The sequence below is a fragment of the Aedes aegypti genome, chromosome 2, assembly GCF_002204515.2.
Source record: "Aedes aegypti strain LVP_AGWG chromosome 2, AaegL5.0 Primary Assembly, whole genome shotgun sequence".
In the NCBI taxonomy this organism is placed as follows: Eukaryota; Metazoa; Arthropoda; class Insecta; order Diptera; family Culicidae; genus Aedes; species Aedes aegypti.
This window is the reverse complement of record NC_035108.1, coordinates 463,937,508-463,957,243: the sequence shown is the minus strand read 5'-3', so window position 1 is coordinate 463,957,243 and position 19,736 is coordinate 463,937,508. Positions and strand designations below refer to the sequence as shown.

General features: G+C 39.7%; 1 long non-coding RNA gene across 1 annotated transcript; it reads left to right on the top strand.

Moving 5' to 3' along the window:
* Positions 1 to 2,910: 2,910 nt before the first annotated feature.
* On the top strand, positions 2,911 to 3,506 carry LOC110677214. Its single transcript, XR_002501028.1, has 2 exons — positions 2,911 to 3,209; positions 3,288 to 3,506. It is a non-coding gene; the product is annotated as an uncharacterized LOC110677214 (long non-coding RNA).
* Positions 3,507 to 19,736: the final 16,230 nt, after the last annotated feature.

The following is a 19,736-nucleotide window of genomic DNA, read 5'->3' as shown; positions in this document are numbered from 1 at the left end:
TTTTTTTAATTATCTAAATAAAAGAGGGCTAGTAGAATCCAGAAAAGAATTTTATTTGGGAGTTTACAAATACTTATATTTTGTTTATTGTTTGGTCATTCCAATAGGATAATATGGGTAACAGTGGCATCATCACTTGCAAAATTCATCATACTCCAGTTGTCTTTTTGATAGACTCTGGAGCAGCGATAAATACGGTAACTGAACATGCCTGGGACAATCTTGTCAAGAGTAATGCGAAACTTTACAAAAAGAAGTTTCAATGTGATCGACGTATAACAGCGTACGCTAGCCAAGTCCCTCTGGAAGTATTAACGATCTTTGAGGCATGGATCTCCGTTGATGATAGTAAACCACGGGTGTATGCGGAATTTTTCGTTGTAAGGGGTGGCCGAAAATCGCTATTGAGTAAAAGAACGGCAGAGGAGCTCAAAGTGCTAAAAGTTGGGCTTGACGTTAACAACATTGATCTAAAGAGTGAAAGTTTTCCAAAATTTCCGAATATACAGATCAAATTGGCCATCGATGAGAGTGTGCCACCCAAGAAAGTGGCATATCTGAGAATTCCGGCAGCCATGGAGACGAAAGTAGAATCAAAAATCCAGGAAATGCTGCTTAGTGATGTAATTGAACCAGTTGTCGGTCCACCGGAATGGATATCTCCTATGGTCGTTGTTCCCAAGGGGAAGGACGATATCAGATTGTGCATTAACATGAAGTATCCGAATCAAGCAATACAGCGTGAACACTATCCTCTTCCGATGATTGACACCTTATTGAACAAGCTCAGAGGTTCTACATACTTTTCGAAGTTGGACATAACATCTGCGTTCCATCACATTGAACTGCACCCTGATTCGCGAGGAATTACTACCTTTATGACTAGCAAAGGCTTGATGAGGTACAAACGATTGATGTTCGGCATCAATTGCGCGCCGGAAATTTTCCAGCGCGTAATGTGTGAAATGTTGGCTGGCATAGAAGGGGTGATCGTCTACATAGATGACGTAGTAGTTGCAGGAGAAACTAAGGAACAACATGACAGTAGATTGGAAGAAGTTTTGTCTGTCCTTCGTAAGAACAATGCAATGCTCAATAAGCAAAAATGCTTAATCGGGGTAAAGCAACTTGAAATCTTGGGTTACAATGTGAGTGGTGCTGGAATAAGCCCATCAGATGACAAAATTGCGGCAATTCGGAATTTCAGGAAGCCAGAAACAAAAGAGGAAGCCCGCAGTTTTCTGGGTTTGATAAATTTTGTTGGACAGTTTATCCCAAATCTGTCCACCAGAACTGAGCCACTGCGACGATTTATTAGAGGAGATGTATCTGTTTTTGGCGAGGATCAAGAGACGGCATTCAACGATCTTCGAAATGAGTTATCTAGCACTGTTCGCAGATTGGGTTTCTATGACACGAAAGATGAAACAGACTTGTATGTAGATGCGTCTCCTGTAGGCCTCGGCGCCGTTCTTACTCAGAGAGATACATTCGGTACGCCGCGAATCATTAGCTTCGCATCAAAGGGATTAACAAAAGCCGAAAGAATCTATCCACAAACACAACGAGAAGCCCTCGCAGTAGTATGGGCCGTGGAGAAATTTTATCCATACCTGTTCGGTACTTGCTTTAATATCTTTACTGACCACAAAACTCTAGAATATATCTATGGCGGTAAACATCGTGATGGAAAGCGGGCTTGTACAAGAGCAGAAGGTTGGGCGCTCCGTCTACAGCCGTACAACTTCCGTATAAAGCACATTCCCGGACCAACCAATATATCAGATGTGCTGTCACGTTTGTGTCCTCAGTCTGAGTCTGATATTCCGTTTGATGAGGAATCGGAGCACTATCTGTGCGCTATAGATGATGGATTGGATGCTATTACTTTGGAGGAAATTCAATACGAAACAACCAGCGATGAAACCCTATGTGCAGTCATAGAAGCTCTTCGAAGCGGTGTCTGGCCGTCAACTCTCATTCACTATCAATCTTTTGCCAAGGAGATCGGAGTTATCAATGGAATCGTAGTTCGAGACGTTCGAATTGTACTCCCGGTCAAATTGCGGCCAAGAGCATTGGACATTGCCCATCGTGGGCATCCAGGAGCAGTGAGTATGCGACGAAATCTACGTGAACATGTGTGGTGGCCCTATATGGACCGAGATGTAGGTAATCGGATTCAGGAATGTGCTGGATGTGCTGCGGTGAGCACTCAAGGACCACCAGAACCAATGGCGAGAAAAGAAATGCCGGATAGAGCGTGGCAAGAGATAGCCATCGATTTTTTCTCTGCGAAAGAATGTGCCACTTTCCTTGTAATAGTTGATTATTACAGTCGCTTTTTAAAAGTAATCGAGATGAAGAGTACCACCGCGTCCAAGACCATCGAAGCTCTTGAGCCCGTCTTCCTGGAACAAACGTATCCCGAAACTATTCGCAGCGATAATGGTCCGCCTTTCTCCAGCGAAGAGTTTTTGTCCTATTGCAAACGAAGAAATATCAGATTGATTAGGACCATTCCCTACTGGCCACAGATGAATGGTCTTGTGGAAAGGCAAAACCAAGGAATCTTGCGAGCGCTTCGAATTGCCAAAGCTGTCAAAGCAGATTGGCGAAAGGCCGTAAGAGATTATGTACATATGTATAATACATCGCCTCATACAATGACTGGTAAACCACCATTGGAGCTAATGACAGGAAGGCCAGTAAAAGATCTGTTGCCGTCTTTGCGAACGGAACCGTATTGGAATCGTGATGCAGAAGTACGGGACGAAGATGCCATCAAGAAAATGAAAGGAAAGCTCTACTCCGATAATCGACGACGTGCCAAAGAATCGGAAATCATTGAAGGTGACACAGTGTTGTTAAGAAACCATGAGACAGGAAAATTGGAGCCAAAATTTCGACTCGAGAAATTTAAAGTAATCAAGAAGACCGGGAGTGATACAATTGTGGCCAATGATGAAGGAGTTCGATATCGGCGACCTGTATCTCATCTGATAAAGTGGGGCGGCAAATCATTAGGATCGACCTCTGGTGCCCCACGTGAAGATGAAACACAAATACCACTTCCACCAGTTGAAACATCAATTCAGGATCATCCTATGAGTGAAGAGAGTAAGCTGGAAACGAATAATGGAAACAATCAACTGAAAGTCAACCGTCCAAAACGGATTCGGAAGTTACCAATACGATACAATTAAGGGGTAATATGTTTTTTTTCTCTTAATACGTTGCGTGGTCGTTTTGTTTTCCTTTTATTCATTTCTTTTATTCCAGAGTAGAAAAGGGATGTAGAGTCATCGAGATGTTTAACCCCAGCTTTCCTTATACTATCACGTGAGCGGGGAGACGACAGTTTGAGAGAGCGAGAGACGATGACGAACGGTCACTACAGCAAGCGAACGAGAGGATTGGTGCAAACGGATAAAGAGTGTATGAGTCAGTGATTTACGAAGCTTTGACAGGATCGGTCGCGAAATAAAGTAACTTGTTGGAAAGTATCAGTAGTGTAATTCTTTAATACGTCCGAAGTGAAATAAGTTGACCCTCGGTGGATTCTACAGGAATGTTTAGCCTTCTTATGTGCTAACTCCAATTTGGTATTTATAATTCTCAACGGGCCAAGAAAAAGTATCTTCAAACTCTTCGCGGGCCGAATATGGCCCGCGGCCGTACGTTGGGCAGCCCTGATAAACAAATTAATGCATATAGGTACTACCTCTTCATCCGTGTAGTTCTCCCTCATGTAGTTCAAAACTTTACCTACAGGCCTTTGTTTAAATAAAGTTATTTTCCGAGCTAACTGATAAAAATAAATCTTCGAAATCCGAGTCAGAATCTGATTCAGATTTCTAATCACAGAAGCAGCGAAATCTGTTTCGCAACCGCAATCGAAAACTGTTTTTGTTGTTACAAATATGACAGTTCGATTGCAGTTGTATTGGTGAACCCAGTCATGAAACCGTGATTCATCACAGTGCGAACCTATCGGATTTGGGGTTGGAACTAGTGCGAAACTAGGTCCAACCTGTGCGAATAAAAAAACGTTTTGACAGCACTTAGGTTGGAACTAGTGCGAACCTAGGTTGGAACTGGACAAAAACGAATTCGACATGACTTTCAATTTGACAGATGATAATAATGTTTACAGTCTGCGTGTGTGTGGGTTCAAGGTAGACTAAAGGGATCAAGGTACGGTGAAATCGCAAGTGAGCTTTAAAGCGTTTGCAAAACGCTTCAGAAACCAAAGTATGATTCTCGCTCGCGGGAGCAAATTGAATGGGTATTGGTATGATGCGCATTAAGTACCGATTGCAAGAAGTGTGTGTGAGATACAACTTATGGGGTATAGAAACTAATTTGTATGAGTATGGCTTAGTATTAGCAATTATGTATCTGAGTATTGGTGCTGACAAAGGGTTTGAACCAAAGATCATTTTTGTACGGATTCTTTCTTTCGACGAAGTTTGTGACGAGCAGTCGCGTTACGATTTTTGTGCCGCAACAAATTTCAAAATGGCCGATCACCCAAAAGGCCAAACTAAATTACCGGGCGGAAAAAAGTACCACACTCACGTGTGACTGTTATGCATTTATGGGCAGTGAAGAAATATGTATATTCAGAACTTCCAAGAAAACTGGATGATTTCATGTTTTTTCGTATATTTTTAATATTTTGGGTTGGAGGAAAAAGCGCTCTTCGAATAAGATCTCCACAATTTATAATCCAATATATTTGTCGATGCAAGAATCAACGAATATGATAAAGATTGCGTATTTTTACTATGAATATACGAGACAAGCGCATATTTTTGGCGTTTATATCTGTATAAATCTAACTCAATTCAAATTGCCTTAAAATTTGACCTATTTTAGGTACAATTTTGATCAGATATGGATCAAAACTACAGCAAAGTATAGCGTTTAATACAAATATTCAAATCATATATTAGGGGGGCGATTCTTAAAAATGTAGCCCTCAAGGGGGCGAAAGTCAAAAAAGTTTGGGAAACACTGCTGTAAACGAACGCACACAATCATGCTTGTATATGTGTTGCATACATCCGGGCGTTTGTTCAGATGTTATTGTTCAATAAAAGTATACATGCTGATGCGAAAAATGTGCATTTGTAAGGTTCAAATTTTTGCGTAACTTCAACGTGGCATTACGTTTGGTAGAATTTGAATTCAAACGGCTGTTTTGGTGTTATGAAATAGGGGTGGGCGTTTTGCCCCCAGAGTTGATTAAACTTTAGGTCCTTCAATAAGCTTTTTGAGGGCAAATTTAACATATATTTTGCACGTAATGCAAACTATGGCAGTGCACAAGTTGGCTCTCGGCAATAGTTTCAGAAATTTGGTTATATATCGACCTAAAAAATGACATTGAAAATCGCAAAAAATTGCAACAAAAACAGCGAAAAACGTTTTTATACGATTTTATCGATTTGGTTGAGAAAAACACATAAAAACATATTAGGAAAAGCATTTTTATCAATTTTCTATGACCTAGGGTGAAAAAAAGCATTCTAAAACACATCGTTCATCCAAATCGATGGTGGCGCGTTTTGTCCCCTATGGGCATATTACCCCCAGTTCCCCTAGTTGGGAAGCTGCGAGTCGGGCTCCGTAACCAGCTGAAACCTCGTAGCCTGAAAACGAATATCGCGTTATACAAGACACTGTCCATCCGGTTGTTCTGTATGCCTTTGAAACGTGGATATTGAAGGAAATCGATCGGAGTAAATAAGAAAATTGCATCTAGCGGCATCGCATGAATCACGAGTTGTACCAAGTGTATAAAGATGTGGATATTGTCAAGCGTATAAAATACGGCAGGCTGCGTTGGGCAGGTCACGTTGCCCGTATGCCTGAAGAATGACAAGCAAAGATAATATTCAATAGAGAACCCGGGCAAGGCCGGGGTAGGCCGCGCAGACGATGTTTTTTTGCAGTTGAGGAGGACTTAAGGGCACTTAACGTTCAGGGCGTCTGGAAGAGATTGGCCAGGACCGAGGCCAGTGGGGAAGATCAAGTAAGTTTTACCTGATAGATTCCTAATATGTATTTCATAAACCTCATTAATATTTTTAACAATGATTTTCCCTTATTTTGTACATAAGCTGTTCTTCCAAACTCGGTTTAATTTTCTGATTTCACATGTATTCGTTGAAGTGATTATTATTAGCGTGCAATAAAACTGCATTTACTGAAATGTTTATTATAGAATTATGAGTACAACGCACGAAGGTATTCCGTTTAACGGTAGCCGATGATAAGATTAGTTATTACTGAGCGCTCAACTAAACCAGTTAGAATTATTTAAGAAAATCACGGTTACGCTAATATTCCCCCGGTTATGTACAAACTCGGTCAGTGACCTCAGAACACAGACATTTTATTCGTTACCATTGTTTTTCCTATGATTATGTCAAATGGCCAAACGGGGTAGAGTTGGCCTTCTTGCCCCTATGGCACACTTGCCTCAAATTTCGCTAATCAGAATCCACAAACAGTGTTACAATCATCAGTGGGCATTGACCATTAGAGTGGTTCAAAAAATCGTTTTTGCTCCACACTGCTCATTCGATTCTAGATCAAATTCTGAGTGTCCTCCCAAAATTTGAACTCATTTGGATGGAAACTGAGACTGCACAAGTCCTTTGAAGTTTATATGGGAATTACTATGGGAAAAGCAAGCAATTCATTCAATCCGTCATAGTTTTTGCCTATGTGCTCTTGAGGATTAGAGCTACATTGATACTGTGAGATACATTCATCAGCTACAACTTTGCTGAAGACCGTTTTCAAATGGGATGCCTCAGTAATTAGTTATTGATTTATATCCAGTCACAAATTCTTCAGCAGTGCTCATTTAACTTCTGAACAGGCAACATTGCTGCACCTGGCGCGAAAGATAGCACGCACAAATCATGGCTACTATGTTTTACTGCATATATCCAGTGATGCCCGCAGAACAGCCCAGTAATTATAGCCAAAGGTTTACAACTCATTCAAAAATCAATAACTAATTACTGGGGCGTCCGATATAAGAACAGTCTTCGGCAAAGTTGTAGCTGACTATTGTATCTCACAGTATCAACGTAGCTCTAATCCTCAAGAGCACATGGGCAAACACTATGACCGATTGAATGAACTGCTTGCTTTTCCCATAGTAATTCCCACATAAACTTCAAAGTGCTTGTGCAGCCTCAGTTTTCATCCGAATGAGCTCAAATTTTCGGAGGGCACTCAGAATTTGATTTAGGATCGAATGAGTGGTGTGGAGCAAAAACGATTTTTTGAACCACTCTATTGACCATGCTACGGATTAAGCATGGTTTCAAGGCTTTTTAATGAACGTATTACCTATTGAATAGTAAATGCAGATAGTCAAAAGCCCGGAGATGAGTTTATATAAGCAGAGTGGTGAGTATAAATTCAATAATTTGAATCCAAAACTATTTGGTCACAATGTGATTAATGTAGCTCGCTACATAACGCAAGTCCCCAAAAATTAAATTTATCCCAATCAACGTTAAAATTAAAGACCTATCAACTCCAGCAGATCATGCCTTCATTATCATGCAAACACGTACCCCAAAGAGTGTTGATTTGCTCTTTTGACGTGCTGTACATACCAGGCCTAGGTCAACAAACTCAATCGACGACAACTTTTGCAAACGCAAAAAAAATCGTTCCCACATTGTACGACGACGAGAAGAAGCAACCCTCCGAGCATCCCATTTATCTTCATTTACTTCTATTTAAAATCAAATAAAACCATAAATCTGATACTTTTGGTTTTGCTCGGTAACGAACATACGGTCCGGGTCCGGTTGGTTGGTCGCTTGCTTCTATTCGCCGCCATGCGTCCGTGTAATCAGCCTTGTAGGTACCCCCACGGGTTGCGGTCAAGCGACATCATCCCCTCGTGACCACGTGGTCACTATGGCCAAAAGACTCCCTATTCCCAAGAAGCATGCTGATGCTGTACTTAGCTAGCTACCGTCGTCGCCCTCGCAGCAATTGCAGTGGAGGGGGGCCTGGTGTTTTTCGTCGATGTTTCTATTTTTCCGCTTATTTTCCCATTTGGCGCGTCCGCTTGGGCATTGAAGAGGATCGTACCACCGCATGTCTGCATCCACGAGCAGTGTGTACACAACGATGGGATCCAAAGAAGGAACAAAAAAAGAATACAATCTCACCCCGTTGGGTCAGCACATCTATGCCCAATGGTCGTTCTTGGAAAACCGAATTCCGAGAGGAAAAGTATTGCATTTCAGTTCTAGTAAAGTTGTTGCAATACTATCATTATAATTTGGTATAAAGAAATAAAGCTTTTATTAACATTTTGTTAACAACATATTACATTTCATTTGCAGTAGCAGTTCATAATTTTTACTGGTGAGTTGATATAAGCAGATGAAATGAAGGAGAAAAAAAACAAGCTTTTGATTAATTTAACCTAACTTAACCTAGATACAATACGCATTTATCGTGGCAATAGAAGATTTCAATATATTTTGTGTAAAATTATTAATTATTTTATTCACCATTTGTTCCAATGTTTCAACATTGGGATATTCTATGTAATTCATTAGTACTGTACCAGGGAGGGAGCTTCGGAACCATTTGCAAAATTTAATTTTAAATCCTATGCAGAGCTTTTTTCCTGGTATCACAACAGCTAGTCCATATTTGTACATCATACAACATGGCTGACTTGAAAATTTTTTTGAAGATCAAAAGCCTGTTCTAAAGACAATGTTTCGTTTTTCTGTTAATAATTGGATAGAGACATTTTTTATATTTGACTTGAATGCCCTCAATATGATTTTTGAAAGTTAAATTCTTATCTAGCATGAGCCTTAAATACTTAACTTCATCTGACCAATTTATTGGAACCCCGCTCATCGTGACAACATGTCTACTTGAAGGTTTCAAATAGAGAGCTTTTGGTTTATGTGGGAATATTATTAGTTGAGTTTTGGAAGAATTAGAAGAAATTTTCTTTTTTTGCAAGTATGAAAAAAATCCAAACTTTTTGCAATCTACTACAGATGACACGCAGGCTTCGTCCTTTGGCAGAGAGGCCTGTGTCATCCGCAAACAAAGATTTTTGACATCCCTGAGGTAACTCAGATAAGTCAGTTGTAAAAATATTTTATAATGTTAATCCCAAATTGCTGCCTTGGGGAATACCAGTTCTTACAGGAAGTCTTCCCGACTTGGAGTTATGATAATTACCCTTAAGTGTACGATTTGACTTTGGATTATTTCAACAATGTAGTTTTACGATCGAGCCTTCGTGTCAAACACTGTCGAATGCTTTTTATATGTCTATAAGAGCAAGAGCAGTAGAATAGCCTTCGGATTTGTTGGAACGAATCAAATTGGATACACATAAAAGTTGATGAGTGGTCGAATGTCCATGTCGGAATCCGAACTGTTCATTGGCAAAACTAGAAATTTCGTTGATGTGGCCCATCATTCCCCAAGAAACATTTGCCTATTTTATAATCATTTATTAAGCAATTTTTCACAACTACATACTGAATAGTTGCTTTATTATATTACTTCGCAGCTGCTACGCACACATTGTTCAAGCAAATCTGGCGAAATTATTAGGCTACTTATCATTTAGTGATTGTATTCATGTATTGTAATAATGTTTATTAAGGTTTCACTTAGCCTAATAAGGACTGTTGATTTAACAACGCTAATTTAATAAACAACACTATTGCAGTTTAATTCAGCATCATGTTTAACAACATTTTAATTATTTCCATGTGAAGCCTTTGTTCAGGCGTTGTTCACACAAATTTGGAGAAGTTATAAAGCATGTCATTGTATATTGACTTTGTTCTACAACTTCAAAAGCGCTTTATAAGCATTTATCTCAGCTTTTATTCAACTGCCACAAAATTAATTGAAAACAAAAAAATTACCAAAAATCGCTTAACAGTGTACTTCAAATGCAGTGTAATACTTTTACCATGAATTAATAACCACTTTTAATAATTACCTGGATACTGGATTCAAACTCGAGACCTTCCCATCGTCAGCGGTATACCTTGCCATCTGCGCCATCCTTGAATTCATATATCAGTCTTCCAGTGCTCAATATAAACCTCTTGTAGCTGAATATTGATCATCATCATCATCATCATTTTATGGCTGCTTGGGCACGTCAGGAGTTAATCATCAATATTAACCTCCTTTTCCCGAGCAGCCTAGATAGCCGTGTAGTGTCGGTAGCGGTTGTTTCAACTGGCTAAGAATTAACACTACGGATTGCCTGTTCCGGTGGTAAAAGTCCACCTCACAGGTGACCCCTAATTTATGGTGTGATGCGTACCGTGCCTAAGAATGAATGGTTAGGGGGGTCTAAATAAAACCTAACCGCAAACGGAGCCTGTGGGGTACCAGGGCGCCCTCCACAGTATTGAGTCCTTCCTGTGCTACCCGGAGCAATGGTGCAGGTGACCTTGTGTTTCTCCGAGATAATCGGCTGCCCTTCTTCAGTCTCTATCCTGAGGCTTAATAAGGGTGGGATTATGAATATGTTGACATTTAATTTAAATTTTCACCTATATGGATTCGCATTATGCGTTTTACACAGTGTATTCTGTGCTCTTTCGCCTTTGGCGACTTTAAATAGATACCGATCTGGTTTTTTCGTTGCTGGTCCTTTTCGTGCTGAGATTGCAAAAAGCTTAATCCTGCCTAGTTTGGGTAGTGGCTACGGTTAGGTTAGCTCAGATCAATCTTCAGCATAAAAGAACAGCAACGATCAATCTTTGCAGACTCATGCAAAATGGTGCAGCCCAAGTGGCGCTAGTTCAAGAACCCTACTTTCGTAGAGGGAACTTCTATCTAGGTAACCTTGTGGACCCAGTTTTTGCTACTTTTAGCAAGCTTGAAATGGCAAACTCGCGCTCCATGCCCCGCGCATGCGTGCTCGTTAATAAAGCAATCGTTGCTACACTCATTTCTGAGTTAACTACTAGAGATGTATGTGCTGTCACAATCGATGTTTCTGTTGGTGACCTCAACAGGAAATACGTCTATTGTTCGGTATATTTACCACATGATGAACCATCCCCAACGGATGACTTCAAACGAGTTGTCGTACACTGCGTAACAAAAGGCCTTCCGCTGATTGTGGGCAGTGATGCCAATGCTCATCACATCATCTGGGGCAGCTCGGATATCAATTTGAGAGGCTCCAGTCTGATGGAATACTTAAGTAGTACAGACCTTGGATTACTTAACATAGGCAATCGCCCAACCTTCATGGTTTCTAATAGAGAAGAAGTGTTAGACATAACGCTCTGCTCGAATAGAATCAGTCACGAGTTGACGAATTGGCATGTATCCGATGAGGAATCATTATCTGATCATCGCTACATCTTCTTTGAACATTCAAATGTAACTGCGCAGACTTTGCGTTTTAGGAATCCCCGGTCAACAAACTGGGAACTCTACATTGAATTGGTTGCGACCAAATTTCATGGATATTCTCCGTCCATTGAAAATCCAAGTGATCTGGATGATGCCGTTGATACTACAACATCCTACATTATGGAAGCTTTTGAAGAAGCATGTCCTCTGCGGTCTGTAAAGACTACAAGAGGGACCCCATGGTGGAATTCCGATCTGACTAGACTCAGGAAACAATGTAGAAGGAGTTGGAACAGACGCCGTTCAGCTGGATCAGAGTCGTTCAAGTCAGCTCGCAAGGCTTACAAGAAGGCTCTTCGTTCTGCTGAACGATCCGGCTGGAAAAACCTTTGTACAAATGTTTCCAGTTTGAGTGAAGTCAGTCGGTTGAACAAAATTCTTGCAAAATCTAAGGATTTCCAAGTGAACGAAATTCGCTTACCTAATGGTGACTTTACTTCTTCCGATGAAGAAGTTTTAGAATGTTTATTCAATACACACTTCCCCGGATGTGTGGACATAGCATCTACGGATGAACCAAATGTCTTTTCATGTAGTTACGAGTCTCTGGCCTCGGCTCGCAGTATCGTAACTACTGAATCGATTCAATGGGCACTTAACAGTTTTGCTCCTTTCAAATCTCCAGGAGCGGATGGGATTTATCCTGTTCTGCTCCAAAAGGGATTTGAGTCTATCAAACATGTTTTGAAAAAGCTACTTGTAAGCAGTTTTGCTACCGGGTACATTCCCAAATCCTGGCGTGATATTACTGTAAAGTTTATCCCAAAAGGAGGACGTGCGTCGTATGAGGAAGCGAAGAGTTTTAGACCAATCAGTCTGACCTCTTTTCTTCTGAAATGTCTGGAACGCATTATCGATCATCACATCCGTGATGTTTATTTGGCAAACATGCCTCTTCATGTGAATCAACATGCTTACCAATCTGGAAAGTCCACTGTGACTCTTTTACACAAAGTTGTATACGATATCGAGAAAGCATTCGCTCAGAAGCAATCGTGCTTGGGTGTTTTCTTGGATATTGAGGGTGCCTTTGATAACGTGTCTTTCGATGCCATATTGGAAGCCGCACGAAACCATGAGCTACCTACAATGATTACCAATTGGATTCATCAAATGCTCAAAAACCGACATCTCTTCTCGACATTGCGTCAAGCAGCGATTCGAAAATTGAGTGTTTGCGGATGCCCCCAAGGGGGAGTCTTGTCACCACTTTTGTGGAATCTCGTAGCAGATACGCTATTGAGGCAACTCAATAATTGCGGTTTTCCAACTTATGGATTTGCCGACGACTATCTAGCTCTGATAGTTGGTATGTGCATAAGCACCCTATTCGACCTGATGCAAAGTGCTCTTCAGGTAATCGAGAGTTGGTGTCGCCAATATGGCCTTTCGGTTAACCCGAATAAAACATCTATTGTTCTTTTTTCGGAAAGACGAAACCGCGATGGAATTCGACCTTTACGTCTTTTTGGCACTGAGATTAATGTGACTGATCAAGTAAAGTATGTCGGAGTCATTCTAGATTCCAAACTTTTATGGACAGCTCACATTGATTTCAGAGTCAAAAAAGCTTGTATGGCCTTCGGTCAATGCCGGCGAACCTTTGGTAAAACTTGGGGCCTCAAACCCAAATATATCAAATGGATTTACACAACAGTTGTTCGACCAATATTGGCATATGGATGTCTTGTGTGGTGGCAAAAGGGCGAAGTGAGAACAATCCAATCAAAATTGGGCCATCTCCAAAGGATGTGCTTGATGGCGATGTCTGGTGCGTTCTCTACAACTCCCACAGCAGCGCTCGAGGCCCTTTTCGACGTTGCGCCACTACACATATATCTTAAACAAGAAGCACTTTCTTGCTCTTACCGTTTATGGGTACTGGATCTACTGGAGAAAAATCCAGTGAATCGTAGATCTACACACACTTCGTTGTTTCCACTTTTGGTGAATTGGGACAAAATTGTCCTTGCTCCAAGTGATCTCACAATTGCTTGTCACTTTTCTTACAGGACATTTACCACACAATTCCCTTCACGGGAAGAGTGGACGTCTGGCTATTTGGAAAGAAGTATATCAAACAATATAGTATGTTACACTGATGGCTCCCTTCTTGAAGGTAGAGCTGGTGCAGGAGTATATTCTCGTGAGCTAAGGCTGAATCAGTTTTACTCACTTGGTAGAAACTGCACCGTTTTTCAGGCGGAAATATTTGCTCTTATGTGTGGAGTGCAATCAGCACTTCAACAGCGCGTAATGGGTAAAGTCATATACTTCTGTTCAGATAGTCAAGCTGCTATAAAAGCTCTCGCTTCGGCCAACTCAAGGTCGAAGCTTGTTATCGCATGTCGAACTCAAATTGAGGAACTGAATTCAGTCAACTCTGTAAACCTTGTATGGGTACCTGGCCATTCTTCCATCGCTGGAAATGAATTGGCTGATGAGCTAGCTCGCGATGGAGCAACGCATGACTTCATTGGCCCTGAGCCGGCTATTCCAATTTCGAAGTGCTGGGTGAAGCTTCAGATAAACTCTTGGGCGGCAACTCAGCACAAGCAATATTGGAATAGTTTGGAGTCGTGTCGTCAAACAAAATTGTATATTACTGAGCCATCTCCAAAGGTGGCGAAGTATTTAACAAATCTGTCAAAGCAGAATTGCAGTCTCTTGGTCAGAGCGTTGACAGGCCACTGCCGACTCAACTATCACATGGCAAATATTCAGCGTGCTGACTCATTTGTGTGTGATAGTTGTGACTCCGATTATGGAACTTCGTATCACCTGATATGTAACTGTCTAGTTTTTGCGCAAATGCGATTCCAATTACTTGGTAAACACTTATTAAGTGAAACTGAATACAGAAGCCTGAATCTTCAGGACGTCCTGTTATTCTTAACCCGCTGTGGTAATGAGCTATAGGCTCTCTTTACGCTCATGCGTTTTGCAGTGCCCTTTTTAGGGCGCTGTTCGAACCCATTGTGGTATGGAGCTACATGCTCTCATTTCGCTTATGCGATCTTCCCTCTTCAAGGGACCCCACTCCTATTTCCTCCCATCTTTCCCTTCCCTTTCCTCTCCCATCGGGTAGATGATGAAATAGGCTCAAATATGGCGATGGCACAAATCTCCCAACTGGTGGGGAACGTGCCTTTGGAGCCGGCCTTCTGATACCTGATACCTGTAATACTTTTACCATGAATTAATAACCACTTTTAATAATTACCTGGATACTGGATTCAAACTCGAGACCTTCCCATCGTCAGCGGTATACCTTGCCATCTGCGCCATCCTTGAATTCATATATCAGTCTTCCAGTGCTCAATATAAACCTCTTGTAGCTGAATATTGATCATGCTTGAGCTTCTATTCAACAATGTCTAGGGTAAATAATGTATTTTGGACAGGCTAAGGATATGCCGGGAAACGGCGATCGATTAATTGCATTAGATACTAATATTTTATTACGTAATGTTACTTATATGCTTAATGTCCCATTGTACTTTGAGTTTCTGGGGAGAAAAAGCTTACAAACTATAGTATTAGCTTCCAAAATAGCGTTTTTTGGCGGCCTGTCTGTTATACATTTCGGACACCAAATATACATTTTGGACACCCTCATGTGAATATAATTTGGACAGGGGCGTTATCTCAATATCCATACAATGGTTTCTTAAAAAGACGGCCATACCATAAAATGTTAAGAGTTTACATGTGACTTATGCATTTTTTCGCTTATTGGATGTATATTTTAGTGATAATCAATAATTTCATTTAATGCAAGCAAATATCATCAGATCCACGAAAAAACGCCTACAAGTATGCATGCATGCTACATTCCAGTGTGTTTCATCAGATGGCCAAATTATATCAACTGAACAAAACCCATAATCTATTTTGGACATCACCTGATTTATGCCTTATATACTAATGTTAAGATTTTAGATGAACTTAGCTTAAATTTTAGACATATTTTATCATGTTGCCTCTTTTAAACGTTTTACGAATGCCAATTCTGAGCGCATTTATTGCATTTAATGTATGTTCTTGAAATGCATATCCTCTTGCATTCGTAGGTTTCACAGATGTTCTGTTGATACAATTCACAATTTTGATATTTTTGAAGCCAATTTGTAATTGTCATGAAAATGGTCATCATTAATAAGAAGCATAGTGTATTAATAATGAAATACATGATTTCCCGTACATATATTCCTCGCCATCTCATTGGAAATGAGCATTGAACGACTAGCCTGTCCAAATTATATGCATGTCCAAATTATATAAGTTACCCTAATCAACACGTGCTATGCTGATCAACAACTGAACAAGCGCATTACTTCTGCTGCTGTTCAGTACTGATGCAAGCTGAATTCAGTCGGCTATTTATAGCGCACAGTGAGAAAATTTATGACAATGCTGGTCAAAAATAAAGTTTATTCACAAAGTAAAAACAGTCTTAAATGATTAATTGAATTTCATAATAAGTTTTAACTTGTTAAAACTTTAATTTAATTGATCATCTAAGTATACTAAAATTCGTTAATTTCATATATTATATTTTTCATTAGGTTAATATTTTGATCATTTGTCGTATTTTTTCTATATATTAAGCATTATAGAAATATAAAATATATTTGAATCATTTGTATGTTAAACGTGCTCTTTTTGTTTTTCAAAATCCTACATCAGAATACTGATTCAACATATTTTCTAAACATAATTCATAATTCAATTCAATTGTATTGAAAAATTATTGTATCCAATATGTTTTTATATATTAGTAAGTTAGTGACAAATTCGCGAAGGGCGAAAAGCCACTCAAATAGAGATAAATAATCATAATATTAGTAAATTGAACATTGCAATACATTATGAATACAACGCAATTTTTATTTTTATTTTGTCCACTTTCCGTAAATTTGGCTATGGTGTGACCTCTTTTGTAAGACTTATTTGTTGCTGAACAATGTGTTTATTAATCGTTATTTTGGCCTTCTTTGGAGTAACTGCTCGGATGATATATCTTTGTTGAATTAGGATTTTATAAAATACCTATTCAGCTTTTAATCATGTTCATGTTAAGCATGGGAACAGCTGAAGTGCGAAGCAACCAAAACGTTAGTTCGTCTCCTGTACATCTGTTTACACAAATATATTTGTTTGGTGGAATATTGGCTCTTTAATAGAATGAAAAATGACTTGTTCAACTCATTAGTAAAACAATCTTGACAAGTCGACAAAGATGCTTTGGAAAAGTTTAAAAAGTGTTGAATCTACTATTATTCATTCCAATGAAAAATGTTGAACATTGACTTAAATTTGGTTCTAAACAGCATCTTCTCAGCTCTTTCTAGGGCATTTTTTCAGCTGTCATTATTATTCAACAATAATCAAATATGTATGTTTATTTGTGACTCTTGAACTGTTAGTTGGGTAACACTTTCATGTAATTATTGTTGAATTATTATTTATACTGCGATTATCATTGAAAATGTTACGATTAGTGACGTCGCAGATGATGATCACTACATTTGGAAAATTTAAATTATGATCTTTTTTTATCCAATGTGATTCGACCTTTACCCTCGTTGATCCACATGTCGCCTACATGTCTGAGATTTGATTTAGAAAAACATTTGAAACATTTGAAAATAACATAAAAAGACATAATATGTTTTGCTTGAATAAAAGCATACTCATATACTGTTATTCACATTGTTTATAAGTTTTACTTATCATGTTGGTCAACATTTTAAGTATAAGACTTTTGTACGATTTGTTGTTAATCAAATGTTAAATATTCTACCTTGATTATGGCTACAACCTATAGAAGCTTTTATTCAGTCAATTGTTAAACTTCTTATGTGTTGTAGAACAAAAGCTACTATATTTGCATTTTCGGAGGTTTATTCAGCTCTTACTCAAAACACAAACTCAAAGTGGAATAACAGCTTTTTTATAAGCGGAAATTAATTGTTTTCAGTTAATGATTCAACTAAAAATTTGTTCAGCAATGGTTGCTGCAATGCGGCTTGTATTAAACACGTAAGTATTTTAAAAGCTAGTTCACTTTTGGTACAAATCTAGTTTCAGTGAAACTTTTTCGCTGATTAAGAGAACACTATGGATTATAAATGAACTTCATTCTCAGAGAAGTAACTTATGAACTCATCAACAACTTGAAAGTTCAGAACAAGTTTGAACTGAACTTCTTTTGTACTTGAAGGTAACAATCAAACTTAAACGAACTTTATGTAAACTGGCAAGTTCGGTTAACTACTTAAAAAGGGAGCTGATTAAGCCAAAACATGCCCTTTTAACCGAACTATTGGTTGCTTGGGATGTCATGGTCACAAATCTCGCCCGTCACAACGGGATCAACAGTACCCCTGTTCAGGCCACCTAGCACATTTCCTTACCCTTATGCTATTTTGCCTAGGAATCCCATTGTATCACAAATTCCGTGGGCTTCACTCGGTACCTCAAGTCAGATCGCTTGTTCGAATGTTTTCCCAGCAATTTCAAATCTGGCCATCGTATATAAATGCTCCGCCGCCCACTTCAGTGAATCAATCTATACCGCGAGATTGCATGTCATCTGTACATTGCGAGTCCGTGGCTGCGGCATCAGTGCCACCTATTTGCCGCGTGCCAACACCATCGCTACATCAACCGTCTCTAATATCTTGGACAGACATCTGATACATGTACCATGGTACAAGTTGTCAAGAAAATTATTCCAAGGCTATCTTGAATGAAGACAATTATCAGCACGTAACCCATTTCAAGATAATTGTACCATGGTACGTATACCACAAGTGTGTCATAAGTATAACAGCACACGATGGAATGCCGTCTGGTGTTACGCTGGTTGGATGTACCAATACTGCACCTCTGATGCTGCCCCCAAGCAATTCGCTGCACAACAAGAATCAAGGTCCAGCGGATAACAAAAGTCAGTTGTCAAAGGTTGCTAGTTCCAGATCATCTACAAAGCAGAGACAAATGCAGTTGGAGTTACAAAGATTGGACGAAGAAAGGAAACTTCAAGAAAAAGAAGAAACAAGTAAACGGGAGTATCTCCAAAAACGATTCGAATAACTGAGAGAAATTGCTAGCGAAACATCGTCGACATCCGATCTTGATGTGAGAGAAGATTCACCTAGTGAAAGAGTAGACTCTTAGCTTCAACGCGAAATTCCAAATAGTCAAATAGCATCATCAGCGGGACTAAACAATACGTTCGTTTTACGTCCTGCGCCAGCCGAACCATCTAACGTTGTAGATCTCACGGCACTCCATGGCACTCGCAACAGAATACCAACGACGGGACAAAGTATACAGGATAGCAACAGAGTTCCGCCTAGAAGTATAAGATTCGCAGACTCAAGTGTACATAACTTTGATCCAGTACAACGGTCGACTCCGAGACGGTATCAAATGCAATCTGATTGTGATCACAACCTGACCCAGAGCCACGTAGCCGCTCAACAGGCTGTCTCGAGAGAACTACCTATCTTCAGTGGTTCTCCAGAAGAGTGGCCGTTGTTCTATGCAATGTTCAACTCAACAACAGAAATCTGCAATTATACACACGAAGAAAATCTTTTGCGGCTCCAATAGTGCCACAAAGGGAAAGCTTTCGAAGCTGTCAAGTGCAGACTGATGCATCCGTCCAATGTCCAGGGAATTATCTCCACGCTGAAAATGCTTTACGGCAATCCTGAAGTCATTGTCTATAACTTGATGGCAAAGATCAGTGATCTTTTGTGCCAAAAGCAGATAAGCTTGACACTGTTGTAGAGTTTGCGTTGTCAGTGCAAAATCTATGCGCTACAATTGAAGCTTGTGAATTACAAGAGTATTCATACAACGTTATTCTCTTGAAAGAACTAGTGGATAAGCTTCCTCCATCAATTAAATTAGATTAAGCCAAATATCGTCGAACTTTATCGGTAGTTCATCTCTCCATGTTTGCTGATTGGCTCTACGATCTGGCTGAAACTGTTAGCCCGATAGCATCACTGCAGAATACTCGCATTGGGAAGAAGGGATCAGCTTTCCTGAAAGTACACAGCGTAGAACAAACTGTACAAGGCTCTGTCCCTATAGAAGAGAATTCGTCATCTAAATCGTGTCCAGCTTGTGAAAACAACTGTACAGAGTTAGCAAAGTGTCAACGATTTGTAGATCTTACCTACAACTCAAGATGGGCAGTCATCAAACAATCTGGCACATGCAGAAAGTGTTTGAAAATACACAAG